The sequence below is a fragment of the Protopterus annectens genome, chromosome 2.part1 (assembly GCF_019279795.1).
Source record: "Protopterus annectens isolate FY-2018-M chromosome 2.part1, PAN1.0, whole genome shotgun sequence".
NCBI lineage: Eukaryota > Metazoa > Chordata > Ceratodontiformes > Protopteridae > Protopterus > Protopterus annectens.
Genome location: NC_056729.1, coordinates 501,252,582 through 501,275,102, shown reverse-complemented (window position 1 = coordinate 501,275,102; position 22,521 = coordinate 501,252,582). Strand labels below are relative to the sequence as shown.

Below are 22,521 nucleotides of genomic sequence, written 5' to 3'. Positions count from 1 at the left end.
CTGCACATCTTTCCTAGCTCGGTCCCTCTGTCTAGCCAATCGGTACAGGTCCTCTTCTCCCTCCCTAGTGTCCAACCTTTCATACAACTCTCTATATGCTTTATCCTTAGCCTTTGCCACCTCTCGCTTTACCATGCACCTCATCTCCTTATACTCCTGTCTACTTTCTTCATCTCTCTGACAATCCCACTTCTTCTTTGCCAACCTTTCTCCGTATACTATCCTGCACTTCCTCATTCCACCACCAGGTCTCCTTGTCCTCCTTCCTCTGTCCAGATGTCACACCAAGCAGCTTTTTAGCAGTCTCCCTTACTAGCTCTGCTGTAGTTATCCAGCTATTCGGTAACACTTCACTGCCACCCAGTGCCTGTCTTAACTCTTTCCTGAACTCCACCTCACAATCACTCTTTTTCAATTTCCGCCATTTGATCTTTGGTGCTGCACTCACACTCCTCCTCTTCTTGATCACCAATGTCATTCTACAGACCACCATTCTATGCTGCCTAACTACACTTTCCCCCATCACCACTTTACAGTCTCCAATCTCCTTCAAACTGGCCCTCCTGCATAGGATATAATCCACCTGTGCATATCTCCCTCCACTCTTGTATGTCACCCTATGCTCCTCCCTCTTGTTAAAATATGCATTCACCACAGCCTTAAATACTCTGATATTGGTGATAATTTCTACACTCCATGTAACTACTAAAATATATCACACACCAGGTCTATATAACCACTGAATGTCACAAATCAGTAATCTCCAAGTGTAGTACCTTGCAGGATACGCAGTAGCAAATCCCGTCCCAAACACGCCTCCAGCCACATGGACCCCACACCCGCATGAATATTCACATGGCTCCTGCCGTGGCAAGGCAGCATCTTTGAATATTCAAAGCATACCAAGGCACACAAATATTTAGTAGTTTAGTTGAATCACCTTTAAATACTGTTTATTTAAGTCAGAAATGCTATTCTAATTCACACAGTTTAAGCTAATCTCCAAAGTAAGTGTATATGTTATTTAAGTATGGCTCGAAGATTGTGATTGATTTCAGAATATTTGACATGAAGTTAGTGAGGTTTATCCTAATTAATCTGTTTTTACCTATTTGAAGGCTGTGCAGACTAGTTTGAACTTTGAGAATTTTAACTTCATTACACGATGCAGTGAGTGAACAGACTGGCAATTTATAGTGGGATAGGAAGATTAGCCTCATCCATGTATGTGGATCCATGGAGGTGACACAGAGGTATTCACCCCATCATTTTAAAAGTGAAAGTCAGATAAAAGTGCTCAGGTCTTTCTTTCACCCGCAAAATATTGCATTACATTTAAATCGGGTACTCGCATGTCAAAGTATTTTAAGTTAGAAACCAGGTTGGTGTGCTGGTCCAAGGACCCTTTCATTCAAGATGCAGGTCAAATTAGCAGTTACAGAGTCTAGGTAAATTAACCAGTGCACAAAGCTACCGAATTTATCAGTGCAACCCACAAAAATCAGTTATAATATTAAAGGAAAAACGTTGTATAGGTTAATTGTAAATAAACTGAGGTATTAAAACTTCTAAAGCTGTAACAGCAGGACAGTACCATTTGTATTAAAATAAGACATGACGGCAGAATATACACAATGTGGGAATTTGCATGCCTGTCACTCCAGTGCGGAAATTAGCATGCCTGTCACTCAAACTCGATTTTCCCCTGCCAATCAGTTAAGACACGCCCAAAGCTGCGCAGAACTAACTGCGAGGTACTACACTTACCCACAAATCTTACTGTACGTCACACTTAAGATTTTTTTTTATTGTAACAGAGAAGCGCGCGACATTCGGAAGCTGAGATATGGTTGCTTGCCTGATATTTTCCTCCTCTCTTCCTGGACAGTCTTCAGATTTTCCTGTATTCTTACTACTTTGTGCTTTTCTTGCTGTCCGTACTGAACAGTAAAACACATTAAGAACTTTACATTTTCTGATATATTGACATGCCAGAAGGATGTTTGTTTGCTTCATTTTTTAATAAACGATTTGAAAGAACCGGTTGATGGGTCCTTGGAGAGTTACGGCCAATCAGGAGTGAAGATTTTTCGCGCTGGTTGGGTAGGAGGGCGGAGGTGTGGTCTGGCAGCGAGCAGAGCTGCTTGTTTCAGGCTCAGTGTTATGATTATATGAGTGTACCTAAATAATCGTGGATATATTACGGATGTTAGCAGGTAATGTTACGGTGGTTTGCACCCCTTGTGGGGCTGGCATGAGGGTTTTCTTCCTTCCGTTGGGTTGCAGTAATGCAATGCTGGTGGCGGTAATGTATTAGTGGTCTGAAGGCCGCTGTCATTCATTGAGGGAACTAACTGCTACGACACTTGAGGACCGCTTACTAGTGAAGTAATACAGCATTGGATACTATGTAAAACCTGCCTTTGTTCTTTCTTTGGTTTATCGCTGCTATATTTTGGTTTATTTTATAAAGCAGTTTCTCGAGAGTTTATTTACACGGCAGTTCGTCTAACGAGTGGTAAGTCAAATAGCTATTTAGCTTCAGTTCATTTGTAATGTTTAATGTGATCTGTAACGATCACGTTTTTTTTTTTCTTTTTTTTTTCTTCATGATGTGAAACGCATGAGAGATCGTGTCCTGCCTAGCTGCTAGATGCAGTAGATGCAGATTTAGATTTTGGACTTGATGTGCCCAATTAGTATTTGGTGATTCTGCTATATTGTATTTTAATTTCTTCTTGTGGTGGTGGGGGTCTACTTTTGTCGGAGGATGCTTTTTGTCTTTCAAGATAAATTCGTTTATTTGCTTGTAGAAAGTAGTGTTGCAACTGTAAGCATTTTGCAAAGATGTTCCAGCACAATTTTTGAGACTTTACAGCCGTCCTTTCTGAAAGGAAACATTTGTCTGAAACTGTAAGGGATTATTTTTCTAATGTGTCTTGTAAACTGTATTGTGTGCGAATAAATTACCCGCGTCAAGAAAATTGTAGGTCCCCCTTCATCTGTAACTTTAGCCAGTCGGAAAGTAATAATACTGCATGTTTTGATTTATAACATAAAGCATCTGTGATTTGATTGTGGAAAACGTAGTTGTATATTTGGAGATGACAGGGTATTGGATATAGTGAGACGTTATATCGGTGATATGCCCAGCTGTCAACAAAACTGGAGACAGGGACAGTTAGAATATTAGCACCATCAACTTGAAACGTTAACAGAACAAGAGAATATGAAATGAGTTTTTTGAAGTAATAGTATACAACTGTCTTATTGATTTATAAGGTGCAATTCTCCAGTTTTCCTCCAAAAGTCACGAGTTTTTGGAGGGAATAGGAGGAACAGGGCTAAAATATGTGTAGAAGTCAGGGAAGCCCATGAAGATGGGGGGCAGTTGAGAGATTTGATTTTCAGAACTGCTTGACAGAAGTCCAGAATCGAGCGATAACGTTTTAATAGTAGGCGTATTTGTTTGGAAAGTTAGGGGGGAAATAACTTTGCCTTCTGAAGCATTTTTATTGAAAAGAGGGGGATCCATATCTGGCATTATTGACGGACTTTGAGTTGCCCCAATCACTTATTTTATAAGGGGTCAGAATTGAAGCAAAATTGGAGTCATATATGTGATTAAATTCTGCACAGGTCCTTTCACATTTGGAGATTATACTGTGGGCATTTGTGTATGCACACGTTTATTTGCAATTTTTTACTTTAAAAAAATGACAGTTGCTGTGTGCCAAGCAGTTTTAAAACTGATAAAGATAGAGGGGACTTGATGGTCAGCATTTTATATGTCAGTTTATGGACTAAAGAAAATAGCTGGGTATTCTTTATTATGTAATAGGCATTCCTAATTTAGGAAATATTCTTTACTCACATGCTGCACAGTTTTATAGCTTCCAGCCCAAGTTTGCTTGCTCCAGAAATGTCTTTCTCTGTCAAATAGATGCTTTCAATTATGTGTGTAGTCAGATCAAAACATAAGTTAACACCCCATATCAGATGTGGTACCACCCCCCCCAATACTATTCTGCAGGTGCCGTTTTTCTTTTTGTACTCTATGTACTTCAGCTGCTGTACTGCGTGTGTACTGTGCACCTGTATTAAAGTTTTGTTGCTCTGAAATAACTTTTGAATCGTTATTCTTATTTTTTTTTTTTTTTTTGCCACTGTGTTCATTTTGTTAATTAAGAGTTATGATCATGATTGTTGCTGAAAAGCATCCCTTACTAGTAGGCAGGTCTTTGGGGCCTGGTGGGGTACACAGACTTTGCATAAAGGTTCTTTGGAGCAAACTTTTTTTCAATTGGTCAAAACTGACATAATTGCAAGAAGTTTTTACATGGGGCAGATTTTCCTCCAGTTGCCACATCTAGTTCATAGGTTAGTACTAGGCTAACTACCTTTGCGAGCCATTTTAAGCCTAGCCAGTTGTCCCCTGTGAGATTTAAACTCTGTACCTTGTTTGTAAGGTAAACACCTTAACCATTAGGCCACCCTCTCAACCCTTTAGAAACCTCACAACTTGCTGGTGAGCTTCTTTACTTACATGTCCTGGTAGCAAAAATGTAGATTTGATTTTTTTCCCCACGACTTTGCTTGTTCTCTCTCTTGGCTTTTGTACCACCTATGAGATCTCACAGCTTCTGAAAAGAGGTAGTTTTCAACTTTTAGTTTATTGTGTTGTTCTAAGTGTTTATTTTTAGCAAGTTCTTTTGGTTTACCCTTCAGTTTATCAAATCTGACTAGAACAAGGAACTTTTTTGGGAGGTACAGTAATGCAGTTGTTAGACTGCTGCAAGTAGTGCCATGTGGTTGAGTTCCTGCTGGATGCCTTCTGTAAGGAAGTTTGTGTAGTCTCCTTGTTTGTGGGGGGTTTCTCTGGGGTGGGAGTGCTACGGTTTTTCCCCCATTCTGAAGATGAGGAAGCAGGTTTGCATGCCTTGTACTTGTGACTGTGCCCTACACCTGGGTGGTTTGTGCTTTAGACCTGGTCGCCAGAATAAGATCCAATTAAAAAGGGTGGGATGGAGGTTGATATCAATTTTAATAAAGTTGATTTATATTTTGTGTGTAGTTCAGTTATGTATTGTGGCTTTTATACATCTTTAGTGGCTCAGAGTGGATTGTGTATTTAAATGTCAGAACTGGTCACTTTACTTCATTTCCCTGCTGAGGGTTGTTTGTTTGGATATGTTTGAGGTCCTCTTTAATCCTTTTTTAATTTGCTTTTGGTAACTCACAGAAATGAAATGTGAATATTTCCTTGTGTTTTGTTTAAGACTTTTGTCTTGAAACATAAGTTCATGTTGTGCATTTTTTTTTTCTTTACTCTGAATTGCATCTCTCAGTATACTATGATGGTTTCCAGAAATTCATAAATAACTCCATATGGGTTTCTAATATGTTTTAAAATAGATGAACAATGCCTTTTTAACTTGCTGGTGAGTTTCTCTACTTACATGTCCTGGTAGCAGAAATTTAGATTTGATTTTTCCCCATGATAGTTAAAGGCAAAACAAAATATTTTACTAAGGTTGCCAGTTTTAATGGTTGGGTTATTTCTTCTAGTTGGCTGAGACGTACTGTGTTTGCTCGTTTTAAATGCACACTTTGTGGACTAGCCAACTTTAAAAGATTGCTCGTCTTGTTCCTTATTCCTCCTTGTGTTGGGCTGCCACTGCCAGCTTGTCTGTGAAGGATGGTTGTTAGCTGCTGTTGGTTAGTAGTGTTTGTTTTATTTTTTTTGCACTGGGTAGCAGATGCTGCTCTGGAAAGATTTGTTATTGTTGCTCTTAACAGTATATTAGAGCAGTCCGTTGCACTTAACGTGGTGTGGACCATATGGCATGTCAAACAACAAAAGTAGGTTCTGGGGCAGCTTGAATATTTGTAAGACCCCATCCCCTGTAGCTTATGAGGTATTTTGCTAAGGGCAGTTGTGTGCTGTTTGTCTGATTTACATCAAGGTCCTTATAAAGTAACACATTTAATGAGTACTGGTATTGTAACGTTGGTAGGTTTTTAATGAAAAGGGTTCCATAAATCTGCTTTCTTGGTAATTTAAAATAAACCAGTGATGAAGCTATCTCAATCACACATGTACACTTTTTTTTTTTGTTTTGTTACTATAAGTTTGGCATGTACTTACCAGACGTGCAGAAGGTCTGTATTGTGAGATACTTTATAAAACATGTGGGAAAACTCAGGCTGTACAAAACATTCCTGTTGGGCTCTGCTATGAATGGTTGGAAGTAGAAGCTATAGCAGTCCTTGAGTGAGAAACAGAAAAATCTTTTTCTGATCTAAGGGTAGCAGAAAGGTTATGACAATGGGCTGCTTTGAGTGCACAGGAAAATAAGTCCCAGAGTTTGGGAGATGGTGCGTAATGCAATTTGCATGGAGCAACAGCGGAGTTCGAATAGGTGTAATACAGTTTGTATGGGCACTAGTGGACTGGGATTAGAATATTGTTGAGCTTATAAAAACTGCAGTGAAACAATCTAGGAAGCTTTTCAGGGTTTACTATTAAGGCAATATCAGGGAGGGAGAGAGAGTGGATGCTGAGCAAGGAGGCAGGGACCAGTGGAAACCTTCAGACATGCATGATAGTTTAAACATACTGCTGAGTGGGTCACTAAAAATGTGATTGATTTCTGGAGCAGTTGAAGGAGGAAATTTAATATGCATTTTATTAGTAAGTTGGCAGTGGTTTTATTTGGGTTTATAAACTATGAGCGCATAGAAAGCTTTTAAAATTTGAATGTTGACCTACATTTTTAAAATAATGAATGCTTGTCTATTTTCTTTTGTCTTTTAACAGTAGTACTTTGCTGTGGAAATTTGAGCTTTCAATTTTGGCAAACCAACCAAGTTCCTAGTAATGGTGGCATAGGATGCAATTTGAGAGCTACAGTGAAGGAGGTTCAGAAATGTGTGGAAAATTTTGGGAAGATTATAGTAGCAGCAAGTTATTTGAAAAATTGGCACATTTGATGTGGAAGTAATGAAGATTTTTCACTTGGGCTTGCGGCTTCTTGTGACCTACTGACTTTAGTATACAGTGCCAACTGTAAAGTGGGTTGCCTACTCCTGAAAGTTGGACAGTAATGATCCAGTTGGTACAGAACTTTTGCCTGGAGCCAAAATTGTGTTGAAGACTTAGTATAAGTCACCCATGTGGGCAGTTGATAATTTGAATGCAACAGTTTTGCATTTAGATTTTGCAAATATTTGATTTTTATAGATGGCATGGAGATAAGACACATGCACACATTTGGGTAAATCATGACATGATGGCTTTTCATGTGTTTTTTTATAAGCTGGGTTTAACACTGCATTCAGATTTAGTGCTGTATTTTTATAGTAAAATTATCTGATGTGCTTCTTGGGTAACTTGTGAGAGTTGTGGCACAGGCCTGCTTGTATGCTAATGCTTCTCCTAGGCTGGCAGATGTCTGCCCCCTCCCCCAAACCTTTCTTATCCTGCACAGACTGTTTTGTTCGTTTTTTTGTGACTGGAAAAATGGCCACAGATTGCTGTTGAACAAAACCGAACATTTTCAATGTACAGATCACAAATTTCTCTCTAGCCCTCATTCAGACATACTTCACTTTTTTCTGTGGGAAGATGCATTTTATCTTTGTTTAGTCTGAGTCATTCTTCACTACGTCTTTTATCCTTTTCTGAGATGTTTGTAGTGGATCTGCATCTTTCTGATAGTGATGTTGCATCTTTAGTGAACACCAAGCAAGAAACCTACTGATGCCCGCCTGCCAGTGATTTAACACCACCACAAGTTGCCGTTTCTTTCTTTCTTTCTTTTTTTTTTTGAGAAGTTGTGCTGTTGAAAGGAGTGATGGCCAGTGTCTCAGTCTTGTTTGATTTCTGTACCTCATTTTAGAATGCTGTCCTAAAGTTCGGGAGAAGGATGATTTTTCATGAGAAACTGGAGAGTCTCATGATGGACAAGGGTTTACTAACCATCCAATCTGTGTGTGTGTGTGGAGCATCTCCTTTCAGTAAGGTGAGTTACCCCAAATTAGTTGTCAGACATGGGGGTACTATTGGAAGTCTAACTCCTCCCTTTTTGTCGTAGTAGACTCCACTACTGCTTATTTTCTGTAGTTCAAACCCTTCCTTTCTCCTCCCAAAATTTGACACCTTTGTTTTAATTCACTAGTCTGCTGTCCTCCATTAGATTGTAATCAACTGGTTTCTCTCTGAGGAGACACTCTCCTACACAGTTTACTGCCTGGTGACCGCAGTGCCTCCTCTTGTGTAACTGGTCTGCTTATCTTTGTCTGCCTTGTACATAGGATTGGGGCCAGTGTGGCGATTGTGACATCAGTGGGCAGTGTTATGCTGCTGCTGTGGGAATGTTTTGCCTGTTTCCTGATAGTTTGTCTGCCCAGTAATGCTCCAAGGTGAGATGTGCAGTAGGTTTTGTTCTGGACCACTTCTCAATTTACAAGGGGCCGATATTTGCAGGATACTCTAACCACTGTCAGAAGGCGTTCCAGTTTCCCTGGTTTCCACCAGGGAAATAGAACTGCATATGCCCCATCCTTCCTAGTGCCTTGGTGGCAAAGATTCTGATTGATACCGGATTGCGTAGGCAATACTCTGAGCTTTATCTCACTGCTCCACAATGTTGGCATCCCTTTTGTAGACATTTGCGTGGCACTCATTGATGTTTATCTCCTTTCCCCACTGCTTTGGGTGTGACGAGAATGTTTTACTATTGCTGTTATTTCTTACTATTCGTGGGATATCAGTTGTAGTACTAGAGGTCCTGTAATCAGTTTCAGCGTCTGCCTTAATGATGCTGATGTCTTTCTAGCATATGTTACAGGTATCGGATCAGCTCAGCTCTTCTGAGGTGTGCTGTCCGCGCACTGGCTTCAGCAGAAGTACTGTAGCTTTGCCCTAATTTTTCTCCAATTAATAGTTTGCCTTAGGGTTGCTAGTTCATTCTTCTCAGCTGCTACTCTAGGAGGGTTTCCTAAACCCCCCCCCTTTGTTTCTGGCTGTGCAGAAATAAATACCTTGGGGTATTTCTAAGAGACTAGCTTAATCTTTTGAGACTAAGCTGTAACCAGATGATTCAAGTTGGTGAAAGGTCAAAGGGCAACTCTGCCCTCCCCAGTCAGCATAAATTTGGCAGATTTGTGTAAACTAAACAGGCTACCCCCCCCCAGCTGCAGAGCTCACTTCCTACCGAGAAGAGGATGCAGACCCCCCCCCCCATTAGATCCTTCAGTATGTCCCCAAAACTGTGTAGGAGAATTTAGCCTCAGCACTGTTTGAGAGAGAGGACTGGACTTTTTGGTTTTCAAGGCAGTGTTTGTTTTTTGTTTGGCAGATGCAGAGTGGCATAACATATATATATTTTTTTTTTTTGCACATAGATCCTGTTTGTATGTTCTCTTGGTAAGATGTCTTGGGAAGAAGGTATCAGATGAAGATTCACTGTTAGTGTGCCGTGGAAGATTTGTGGAATGTAAGGACCCAGAGATGACCCCATCCCCCGGTTGGCTCTCTTAAACCATGTAATTGTGTGTGGCCTGTTTTGAGGCATAAAGGGGTAGCATTACCTTGTACCAGCACTCATGATTTCTCAGCAAGCTGTGTCAAGCCAGAGTGCCCCCTCCCTTCAAGATTTCACTCTGCTTGGTCCCAGAGTTGATGAGCATGTTGAATTGGACACTTGGTAGATCTGATTTTTAAGCTCCGGTTGTTAATTTACCTTCTCCAGTACGGTTTCCTAAATGTAGAGAGACATGATATTTCATTTGTTTCTGTTGTGGTCCACACTTCTGGGGAATAGGGAATCGGCCACAGCCTAATCCTCATTGGGTATGTTGACCCATAATCTGAGGTATCTGATAAACCGTAGGAGGCGAAGGCCAGTCTCTGTGTAAATTTATGGCAGTTCTGACACATTACTCAACAGTAAGTTGTTGAAGGATTCATGTCCTTGGCTGTGCCTGAAGTTGGTCTGTATTTACCAGTGCAGTACCCTGGAGAAAGATCTCTATAAAGACTTGTGGCTTAAAGAAAAATGACATATGGGTAGTTGATCCCTTTCCACAGTCCACCCTGGATCCTCTTTGCCAAGTGTCCCACTCAAAAAGGTGTGTCAAGGGAAGGTGGGCAAAAACTCTTTAACAAATGATCTATCCCAGAGGTTCCACCCGACCAGTAAAGACTCAGAATATTCCTTTAGTTTTCTCAAGAACAAAAAAAAAAAGTTCAAGCCAGTTGTGGAGTTTGGTGGCCTCCTGTCAGCATGTCCTTTTGTAGTAGAGGATGAGCTGAATGAGGTGGCACAGTATCTGTGGTCATGGCCATGTCAGAGGTGGCATATAACTGTTCCCAGTTTCCTCTTCCTTTCCCATCACACCTTCAAAATTTGGAATCTACCTGAGAAATTATTTTGTGCGTTCTACTTTGGGTATAAAAATACTTGTGTAAACATTTCCAAACAAAAATCCCAACTCTTCTAGACAGTTTCATATTTGGGAGCCAAGAATATGTCTGTCCATTTGTTTCCTTGTGACTTGCTTATCCAGTCTCTTCCCAATATTTTATAATCATCACTGATTGCTAGTTGTTGTGCCATTTTTTTATATCCTTTACTAATTATCCATTTTTAACATCCAGTTCTGTTCTACATTCAACTAAAAACTTTACCAGTGCTTGTCTTTCACTTAGGATTTCCCTATCCTTTTTTGTTTTACCTATATTCTGGTATTTGTCCCTGGTAGTAGGGAAGACTGGCTCTAGCCTGCAATCCAAATGACTTCTTGGTCTCTGTCTTTTCTGTTACCTTTCCCAGTCTTGTTGTTTTTCCTAATACTTTGGTTCCTTTGCTGTTTTCCCCAGCAAATTCCGGCTCCCTCTTACCTGTTCTGTGCGCCCCTAATTGCCGTCCCTAATGGCAGAATCTCCTTCCTTCCTCCATTCTCTCTGGCTTTGTTCTTGCAATACTTACAGGTTCATACGTAGGTACTATGCTATCTGCCTGAGGGCATTTATAGGCCTAGCCAGTGTGTCTGCTTTCGCCGCCCCATTGATTAATTAACTGATCCTCTGTCAAGCAGAGCCAAGTGATCCCGGGGGTGTATTTTCTGTTACCCATCCACTCGTCAAGGTTTCTCTTGAGTGTTAGTGAGGGGCTCTGTCTGATGTAATTTGGAATTTTGTTCCAAAGCATGGGGAGTCTCTGACAGGAATCTATCCCTCTAGCATGTTCTATTTATTGTAGCGGTGAGGTTTAGCTCAATAGAACGCGTGGCTCGCAGTGACTTGGATTTCTTTAGGTGGAGCATGTCCATCAATTCTGAGTTGGACATGGCTTTGTAAGTCAGGCAGAGATCACCTCTGAGTAAGCGATGTGCCACTGAGTACAGCCGGAGTTTTCAGTCGGGCTGCATAGGACATCTGTGTAAGGTACTTTTCTAAGTCTTTCCAGCTGTTGGAAGTGTCTTATGAGGTAAATTCCAAATGGGGCATTATACTCTGATGGGTCTAATGGGTGATGAGTAGAGGGGCACTATAACCTCTCTATTTCTAGATGCGAACCCTTTAGTAATTAGATGGGGCACACAGAAGGATTTCCTAACTACTTTGGCAGTATGAGTGTCAAAGGAGAGATTACTATCTACTTGGGTCCCCAGATCTCTTATTACATCTTCTGTATTAAGGGGGCTGCCACCTATGTGGTAATTCATCGGTGTTTTGTTTTTCCCAAACGGGATGACCATGCATTTTTTGGCACTTAGCTTGAGGCCATTACTTTGACACAGGGTGTCTCTCAGTAAGGCCCTTTTGGAGGATGTCCGTGTCAGCTGGAGAGTCAATTATGGCTCCCAGTTTGCAGTCATCGGCGAACTTGGTTAGCCATAGTCGTCCTGTGTTTGCCTCTACTTCTGAGAAGTATATGCCGAACAGTAGGGGTCCCTGGACCGAGCCTTGTGGGACGCCACTTATGACTGGTTTAGAGTCTGACTTGGAGCCCGCTATTCTTACCGTGTGAGTTCTATCTTTAAGCCAGTTGGCAATCCATCTCATGACATAGGTTTATGTTCAGGCTGGTGAGTTTTCTGTAATGCCCGAGTGGGGGATGGAGTCGAAAGCCTGGCGAGGTCAAGGTAGGCTGTGTAAACCACCTTTCCCTCGTCTATGGCCTTGGTTACTGTCTCTAAGTCAACCAGGTTTAGTAGGCATGATCTGCCCTTAACAAATCCAAACTGGGTCGGGTCAAGTGTTTGGAGGTGCTGAATGTCTTTGTTAATGTGTTCCATGATGATGCGCTCCATAGCCTTGCAGGCTTATGGAGTGATAGTTACCAGGGTTGGTTGTGGCCCCTCCTTTGTGGAGAGGAATAACCGTTGCCGTGTGCCATTCTATAGGCACGTAGCCTGTGGAGAGGCTTAGGGTGAACAGCGTGTTTAGGTGGGGGTTAGTTCGCTCTGTAGTTAGAGCAAGGCATCTGGTCCCATTGACGCTGTGTTTTTGGCTTTTGAAAGGGCTTTTTTTCACCTATGCGTCTGATTTTTGGGACACTACACTCTTCCATTATTGTTGTGGGCCCTTTTGGAGGTGGGGGGGGGTGAAGTTTGCACTGAATCTATCTGCCAGGATGTTGGCAATATCAGTAGGTTCAGTATATTTTGTGCTATTTTGCACTAATTCTGTGCATATCTGCGAGTTGCCACTTAGATTCTTAACCTCAAAGCCTTCTTTAGCTATGTTATCTTTTGAATCCTTGGCTATCTTTCTTTCGAAGTTAGCTTTGGATGATTTCATGAAGGGACCTTAATTTCTTACTGATACAGATTCGGGATGTCTTTCCTTCTTGGGATTTGCTTTTTTTCTGAACTGGTTTCCTCTTATTGTATAGCCTGTTTATTGCAGGGGTCCACCAAACTGGTTTCCTTCTCTTAGAGGAGAGTGAGTCTTGGTTTTGCTAAGGATTGCACGATCCATGCATCCTTGTAGGTGCTCTTATATTGCATTTGTAAAGGTTTCTGCATCTTGGGCAGCGTTATCCTTTAGCGTGGGGGCTGTGAAACTTACCACCTCTGTCTTAAGTAAGGTGAAGTTTGCTTTAGAAAAATACTGTGGTTTCCTTAGTTTGTGGGGGTGGGGTGTGGACATCCAGAGTGATTAGTTTATGGTCTGATCTAACCAGTGACTGGTTGACCTCCGGTGTGGAACACCTGTCGCCCATGTTGGTGATGACCAGGTCCAATATGTTTTCACCTCTGATAAGGGAATTTACCATCTGATCCAGGGTGTTTGAGTTGATGAATTCCAGGAAGCGCTGGGCCTGGGAATTTGTACTCTAGTAGTTTTCCCAGTGAGTAGTAGGGTAATTGAAATCGCCTGATATCAGGGTGTTCGGTAGGACCTTCATGTTTTTCAGTGTCTCCAGAAAGGTGGACTGGTGGTCCTGGGTCATGGAGAGTGATCTGTAGCAGACCACTATTTGCATTTCTGATTTGCCCTATGTTAGTTGCACATGGATGATCTCAGAAGTATCATGCTGCGCCACTAATCTGGAGGTGTAGGTATCCTTGATGAATATGGATACACCCCCTCCTTTTGTGTTTCGGTCAGTGTTCTGTGGCCGAAACGTGTTGTATGCGTTGTAGCCTAGTAGTGCTGGGGTGCTCTCTGGAGTCCTGAACCAGGTTTCAGTTACTGCACAGATGTCGATACTCTCCATACTGAGGAGTGCTTTGAGCGCGTGCATTTTGAGATTTAAACTTCTGTTGTTGAGTAGCATAACCCTCATTTTTTTGTTAATTGTGCTGTTTATAGAGGTGGGTTTGACTTTTGAGCCTTGCCTAAAAAAGGCACTATGGGGGGCAGCGAGAGCCTTGGCCAGTATTTGAAAACCTAGGGGTGACAGGTGCAAGCCGTCTCTTGCGAAGCAACGTGGCTTGTCGCATGTTGTCCCAGGCTGACAGACGCTGGATCCCCTTTGACACCAGAAGCTTAGCAATTGTTGAAATTGATCATTTTTTTTCTTTATACTGAGGTGTCATTCACAAGACACAACAACTGAGGTGCGGTATCATTCCTGGTGAGGGCAAGATGCTACTCAGGGTCATACCAGCCTGGGCTACATGATCAGGGAGCACTTCCACGTCTCTTCATGTAATCCAAGGAGGTACGTCTCGGGTCATTCACACCAACATGAACAATGACAGAATCCTATTTGTACTTGTTCTGGAGTGACCGGAGTCATTCACACCAACATGAACAATGACAGAGTCATATTTGTATTTGTTCTGGAGTGACCTGAGTGCTTGTGTTATGTGGTGGATTCTGGCTCCCGACAGGCAGCTAACAGTAACCTTCTGCTTGCCCAACCTAGTGAGTGGGACATCAGTGTGCCTGACTATAGAGTCACCTATTAATAGTGTTATGTGGTGGATTCTGGCTCCCGACAGGCAGCTAACAGTAACCTTCTGCTTGCCCAACCTAGTGAGTGGGACATCAGTGTGCCTGACTATAGAGTCACCTATTAATAGTGTATCGGGTATGTTATTTCGCCTTAAGGGCTGTGATTGTGCGGCACACTGTGTTTTATGTGTTGTCTGGTTTGTGACATGAGTTGCAGGTTGTTTGGGTGTCTGCTTTGGAGGTCTCTGATGCTTTTGCAGGTTTTTATTTAGAGCCTCCGAATATGATTTTGTGTATTTTTTTGCCAGTGCTGTTTTAGTAGGTCTTTGTGCAGCTGGAGTTGTGCAAGTGTTATCTTTCTCCTCTTGACTGTCTGTTCCAGTCTTGGGTGGAGACTGCTTAACTTCCAGTTTGGTTGTATAATTGCATCTCTTGCATATGTTAGCGTTTTGTGGTTGGAGGAGAGGGTTGTGTACATGAGGCAGTTGTAACATTGCCTCAAGATACCCAGATTCACCAGCTGGACTGGAGAGTGCACCTGAAGTTGCCCTTTGGTCATGCCTGAATAGTAGGGTGAGATGCTTAGTTGCTTGGCTGGTGAGGGGTGAATAAAGAGCCTTGTGCTGCTGGGCAATCAGTGTCAGGGTATATTAGTGCTTGCTATTCAGCCTGAGCAAGTGCTGGGCTGTAAAATGCTTTTTGAGTGCTTGGGTTGAGAGTTAGAATAGTTTCAAGTGAAAAACTGAGGAGGAGACTTAGTGGAATCGGGAATAATTTAACCGTAGCTAACTGGCACTGCCCAGTGTGCAAAACCGTGCAAACGTTTTATGGTAGGGAAATGAAAGAGATTAGTTTATTGGCCATTTTGGGCTAATTTCTAACTTCTGGGCTGGAACCACTCCTCCAGGGACAGACAGGTTGCTCAAAGCTCCCCTCTCTCACAGGTAAACGGAGAAACTTCCTTCTATCCAAGTAAGGTATGGGCAATTCAGAAACTAGTATCACAGCACTGAATTTAGCACTAGCCTGAAAACCGGACTATACTAGCTATGAAAGGCGGGAAACTAAGACTTTTATCTTAAATAAAAAAAAAAAAAAAAAGGGGGCAAAAACAGTAAAAAAAAAAAAAAATACTCTTTAAAACAGCTTTAAATGACTACAAACTATCAGAAAAGGCCATCACAATTTAGTGTGTTAGCCTACAACAGTTAAACAAAATTTTTAAACAAATAACAGCTTTTTAAAAGTGCAGGCAGTCAAATAAGTACAATATGTGAAAAAAACAAGCTTTTAAATCACAAATGCTGGAAAATCTGCTTTTAGTCGGAAAACCTTTTAAGTACAGCAAGAAAGTACAGAAAACTGATGCTTAATCACTCCAAAGTGTCTCTTCTAAGCTAGAAGGCTTGTATCCGTTTAAAGCTTTCTAGTGCTACCCAGTAGGTTAGTTACAGGAAAGATGGGAAACAAGCGCATATGTGGTCTTTTAAACCAGAAAGTTGAACGAGACTGACCAACTGTCCAAATGGTGAATAAAACTACAATTTCTGTGCCAAGAACCTCTCCTCTCGTGGTAGACAGTCTGCCTAGTGCTTACCACTCCCACTGATAAGGTAGAAGGCTTTCCTCCAACACAGGCTTGCGAGGCTCAGAAGCTTGCCCATAGTCCTGGATACAGCAACTCTGTATCTGGACTAGGCTAGTTACAGGAAAGGTGGGAAACCAGCGCAAGTGTGGCTTTTAAACAAGAACGTTGAAAGAGATGGGGAATAACTGCCCAAATGGCCAGTAGCTACAATTTCTGGGCCAGGAACCACTCTTCTTGTGGTAGATTGGCTTACCTAATGCTTATCACTCCCACTGATAACCTAGAAGTCTTCCCTCCACCGCAGAAAGGCTTGGGGGCTCAGAAGCTTACCAACAGTCCTGGATACAGGCCAGCACACCAGAGTGTGTAGCAACACTATGGCAAATACAGTTCAAATAAGTGCAATTAAATGACTAAGTGCAGAAGGCAGTAAATTAGAAGGCTACTAACAAGCAGTAATACGTGCAGAGTGAGAGCGGCTGAACAGAACAGCATGCAGACGAGCAACTAAGACTGTTACAGTAAGAGCAGCTGAATAAAATATATATACATTTTATTTTTTGTTTTTTTTTTGGAGGGGGGGCAGAGCAGGATTAAGAGGCTACAGGGGTTGCCCTTCCCAAATGCTCTCTTTGTACACAGTAGGAGTGCCTGTAATCAGAATATGATCTCACTGCACTCAGTTGAGTGAGCAAATGGGATAGACCCAGAAGGAGTTTTGATATATTCCATTCTCCTTAAGGATCTGCTTCCAAGTTCCTCTCCCCACTTCATCATTATCAATACATTTTCAGCTTTTGAATTATAGCTTTCTGCTTGTGTTTATGTATGAGCGTTAACTGTGTAGCTCTATAATATCCCTTCAAATCGGGTAATCTTAAAACAACCTTGTTCTATTGGAAGGATCAACTTCTCACTTAAACCTTGCTCTCTTCCCCCTCCAAGATAACATTCTTCCAAATCTTTGTAATTACTGTCCATGAATTTTTTTCTGGTTGATAACTGGCTTGCATGTGAAACTGAAGGGACTCGTAACATTTTTACTTGCACCTTGTTATTCATAGCCATAAACGAGCTTCTGGTTTCTCCATTCTCTTTTGTTTAGCCTCTTCCTCACATGTTATTCATCAGCTGCTGTAATGGAATCCTTTTTAACCCATAGTCCTAAATGCTTCATTTTGTCATGCCCTTATAAATGTGGTTATTGCTGAACCAATTCATTTGTGGGTACATAGTTTACAGTTGTGGCCTTGGGTTTTTTGCAGGGTTACACAATGAATGCAGACAGAACAATCTGAGAATGTTCTACAACAGTGAGCTGTTCTCTGGTTATATCAGGTACAAAATGTCTGCAAATAAAGCCAACGTTTCTTGATTTATATCCACAAATTTCAGAGTCCTTAATTTTCTTTGCCAGTGGCAACCTTGCCCTATTCCTCTGTTCTAACTTATCAGAGGGGAAATCTCTCGCTTAATTCTTGCTTCCGATCCCTCATATCCCAGTAGTTAACTTTTTTATTATAGCAAGGAATGCAAACCGTTCGTATGTGTAGGCACTGTCAGTGAGCATAGCTGTCTAGCTAATGGGATTGGCATCAGGGAGTCTGATAAGTGTCTTGATACAACTGCACTCTGCTGCATGGAGCACACACCCACAGGAGGCCATAAAGATAATTGGTTATACGGGTTGTGCTTCACAAATGTAAGTAGATTTAGGTTGCGTCAGTGGCATTGAATAGGTTTGATCCTCGACATTCTCACCAGAGGACCACACGTTTGGAGAAATTCCTCCAACAAAACAAGGGCAAGTCGAATTTCAACAAATACAAAACTTAATGGTTGGGGAAGGTCCTTCTGGCGAGGTACCTTTCTCTGACTTTGTTGTTAACCCTACAGACATACTAGGTAACAACACTCTTCGCATCTCTAGCACTTTCAACCCACCTTTACTCCCAGTCTTACATGTTTTCGAACAATTATGCAAACTGGACATCAGGCAGATTGTTTAACCTGTTTTAGTTAAGAATTCTACCATATGTACTGAAGTGTTTAGAACTCATTTTGAATTTAAACTCGTTAGAATTTTTAAAAGTGCTCTCTAGTTTTTGCCTCACTATCTTCCTCTCTCTCCCAGATATTTTTAAAATTTGACTAACTGGACCCAGCATTCTCCTTCATAAGTGTCTCTGTCCTCCTGGAAGACCTGAACTGTGTCCACTAAGCCCCAACCCTGTAATTACGTCGGGGATATCATCCAAAAAGAAAAGACTGTGAAAGTATGTTTGTAATACAAGTTTAATCCAAACATTCTGACCTGCGTGCCCAGTCTACCTACCTGCCCAGGACTGCCAGCAGCCAACAGCACCAGTCCCCATCACCATACTACCCCGATCCTCATTTATTGCACTGCCAGAACTGCCATTTGTTGTTTCCATCTCCTAGCCATTAATACTTTTTTCCTTACTCTTTTCCTTATTTTATCCCTTCCTTACCTCCATACCTCTGATTTAAATCCTTTTGGCCACTAACTGGCACCCTTCTACTTTTAGGTGTCCTTCCTTTTAGCTTACTCCCACACTCACTGGTAACGTTGACTTTTACCTGTATCTTTAGTTTATTAACTACACTTTTCTTTTCTCTGGCCCTTGCCATAACACCCTCCTATTCTTATACGACTACTATAAATCTGCTCACCACCAACCCCCACAGTTCATACTATCACATTACCTGTTTTAAACTTACCTGCTGTTATTTCACTTTACTGATTGTTTTTTCTGTCCCACTATCAACTCCTTTGTATCTTCCCGCTCCGTTCGCCCTTCGGGCTCACTTCGTCCCCACCCGCCCCTGGAACCTCTACATTTATTCCTACTTAACCACACCCCTCCCAGCTCAAGACCAATCGCAACTTCTTCCTGTCTCCACCCAATCCTTAAGTCTCCTCCCTCACCCACCCATCTACTATCCAGAACATATACTTTCTAGACACGCTCTCTAATTCTGCTTATGTCTAACCAATACCACACTATGCTACTACTAACCTTAACTTAACTAATCTTAACCTTCTATGAGCAATCCTTATACTCTACTCCTTGCATCCCACGCAAGCAGACCCTAGCTACACCCCCAATTACATCCATAACCCACCTCAGTCCCATATACAAAAACTCTTATATTCAACCTAAATATCACCGTCTTTCTCACATTAAATACCTTATTCATACCCTCACAGAACAAATTTACTTATGCAAACCCTCACAATTTGATAACCTTATAGTAAGTTTCTCTTTGATGGAGTTATACACCCCAACCCTGGCCCTGACCCCTCCCCACTATCCCCTAACTGGCAACAAGTTAAAACAATGTCTACACCAAATACTAAACCCCCCAAATCTCTCTCAATTGCACATCTAAACAAGCATAAAACATATTTTGCTATACCTCCCCTAATTCGTTCATCCCGTAGCAAAAAACATTTTGATCCCTATCCGTTTCAAAATGAACTTATGCAAGTTAACTGGTCACCTCTTAACTCTCCCTATAGATGAAGCTGTTAACCATTTTAATAATATTTTTCTTACCATTCTTGAACATCATGCCTCCTTATGTTCTATACGTATGAAATCTAAGACAGCTCAATGGCTCACAAGCAATACTAAACAACTAATCCTTAGTAGGAATAAAGCCTGGACTAAATGGCGAACCACTAAAAGCTTTACTGATCATCTTACTTTTAAACAAAAAAGAAACATGACAAAGCAAGCCATCCTAAAAGATAAAAAGAACACTTATACTCAACTACAACTATCCTCCCCCCACCAACCACATAAATTTTGGAACGCTATTAACACACTACTATCCCCTGGCAAAGCTGCAACACCTAATCCACTAGGCTCCAACTCGGACTCCCCCTTACAAACAGCTAATGCCTTTAACACCTTCTTTACTTCAGCAATACTAAAACTAGCTAATCAACAAAGCCCTGACACACCTATACTAGCTACACCAAGCTGCACTCCTCCCCCATTTCAACTTAAACCCATACCTACCTCCTGTATACTGTCCTTACTTCAAAAACTTAAACCCACAACCCCCTCAGCTGACAATTTACCAGCTGAATACCTCCAGCTAGGTGCAAAAGCTATAGCCTACCCTATCTCTATACTAATTAACAGGACCTTAAAAGAAAGCACTATCCCTTCAGTTTGGAAAATCTCACACATCATTCCTCTTTTCAAAGGGGGTGACTCAATGGAGTATTCTAACTTCCGGCCCATAGCGTTACTATCTCCTCTTGCAAAAATAATGGAGAAATGCACCCACAAACAGTTGCTTAATCACCTCCTATGCAATAATCTCCTAGCTAATTGACATCATGGGTTTCGACCATTCCATAGCACTACCACAGCCTTATTATCCTTCATAGACTCTATTAACAAAAATCGCAACAAAAATATTCTTTCTTTATAGACCTGTCAAAAGCCTTTGACATGGTCAATCACCAACTCCTCTTACATCGTTTAAAATCTCTCTCACTGGACAATCTTGCCTTAAGCTGGTTCACATCCTATCTTCATAATCGGAAACGAGCTGTCCTATGGGACAACCATCTTTCTGAACTTCTCCCCACCTCCTATAGGGGTCCCTCAGGGCTCCATCCTAGGTCCTCTACTGTTTTCTATTTTTATTAATGACCTGCATCTTGCCACCCCTCAGTCTACTTGCATTCAATATGCTGATGACTCCACCATTATCTGCTCTGCCACAACCCAGGCTGACCTTCACTCCCTCACTCAAAAAACCTTCACCACTATAGAGAAATGGTTCTCTAATCACTGTCTCCTCCTTAATCCAAAGAAAACCAAACTTCTCCTTTTTGCACCCACACACCTGTCTCCCTCTATCAACTTTCACTCTCACATCTAACAATGGCACCCTAATCACTCCAGACCAAACAACCAAACTCTTGGATGTTACTATTGACAACCAACTAAAATTTGACTTTCATATTAACTCTATCATAAAAACAACTAACAGAAAACTAGGTTCACTCTAAAGAATCAAGTCTTTCTTAACTCCTGAAGCTAGAACTACTATAGCTATAACCCACTTAATTTTCTACCCTATTATACGCTTCCCTCATAAACACTAATCTTTCAAAATATAATCTCAACAATCTTGCTACCTCATACAACAACATTGCCAGATTTGCCACTGCCTCTCCATATAGAACTCATCATTGCTTGAATCTCCTAAAACTAGGGTGGCTGGAGTTACCCCACCTAATTCAATATCAACTTACAATCGCCCACAAAGCCCTCCATCACCCAGATAATACACCAATGCTCTCCACCCTCATAAAACCCTATAACAATCTGAAAAACCTACGCTCTTGCAACAAAATATTGATTCAAACTTCTCTATCAAATAACGCAGCAGGCGACTCCACATTTTCCAACTCAGTTGGCAAAGTATGGAATCAACTTCCTCAAGACCTTACATCCCTGACCTCAATTCCACTATTTAAAACCAAACTTAAACACTTCCTAACCAACCACTGGCTATGCTCTTGCAATAACCCTGGCTGACCTTTTTGACTCCCTCCCTTCTTTACCCCCCCTCCTCTTTCTTAACTCTATCATAATACACTTTCCATTTCTGAAGTGTATCTGTCTCCCCCTCCCAAAAATAGACATTACCCAAATTCTTTCTTTTCTCAACTTATAGATAATGTTATTAATTTCTGTAACCTAGTTAGTTACCTGACCTTGCTTACCTTCTAAGTCTTGGTCTGTTCTCTATTGCCTAATCATCCCGTAATTGAGGTTTAAAGTTCTTGTTTTTTTTGTTATTGAAGTAATGCACAAAAAACCAAAGACAAGCAAAGAATAATCCACGACCTTGAAGAAAGGAACCAGAACTCTGCTAAAGTCCACAAGGCTGTATTTTTATTTCTGAAGTATTCCAAAAGTCACAGATAAAATCACACTGAAGTATTCCAAAAGTCACAGATAAAATCACACAAGCGCTTTCGCTCAGGCAGTCCTGAGCTTTATCAAGTGAAAACAAATTTCAGTGTGCAGTAACCTCCATTAAATAGCCTGGCAATTATACAATTAATTAATGAGTAATTCTAGTACTAAGGTGTGGTGCTTTAGAGTTGGATGTTAAAGTCATTATATCAACTCAAAAAATGAAATGTTTGCAATAACATCTGCACTTAAAAATGACTAACCATAAAAACATTTTAAAATGCCAGTTTCCTAGGTTTCAGAACATAAAAGTTTGAAGTCTGATTGGGGTTGTAGATTGTTAAAGAATATGCTTAAAGATGTGTTTGGATTGTCAGTGAATTGTTAAATTCTTTTCTTTATTACTTTACACTGATAAAAACATGCAATAAAATATGTGTGAGAAATTTTTAATGCCCATCCATATAACATTTCATATAGAATTTGATTTATTAGTCGGAATCCTGTAACCGTGGATGTTCAATAATTTAATATGCTGTGTGGGG

General features: G+C 41.2%; 1 protein-coding gene across 1 annotated transcript in view; it reads left to right on the top strand.

Moving 5' to 3' along the window:
* The first annotated feature begins 1,797 nt into the window (after positions 1-1,797).
* Positions 1,798-22,521, top strand: part of NSD2 (nuclear receptor binding SET domain protein 2) — a 2,565,963-nt gene continuing 2,545,239 nt past the window's right edge. Inside the window, exon 1 of the mRNA XM_044062294.1 lies at positions 1,798-2,518. The gene's annotated coding sequence lies outside the window, so the exon portion shown is untranslated. The remainder of the gene's footprint in view (positions 2,519-22,521) is intronic.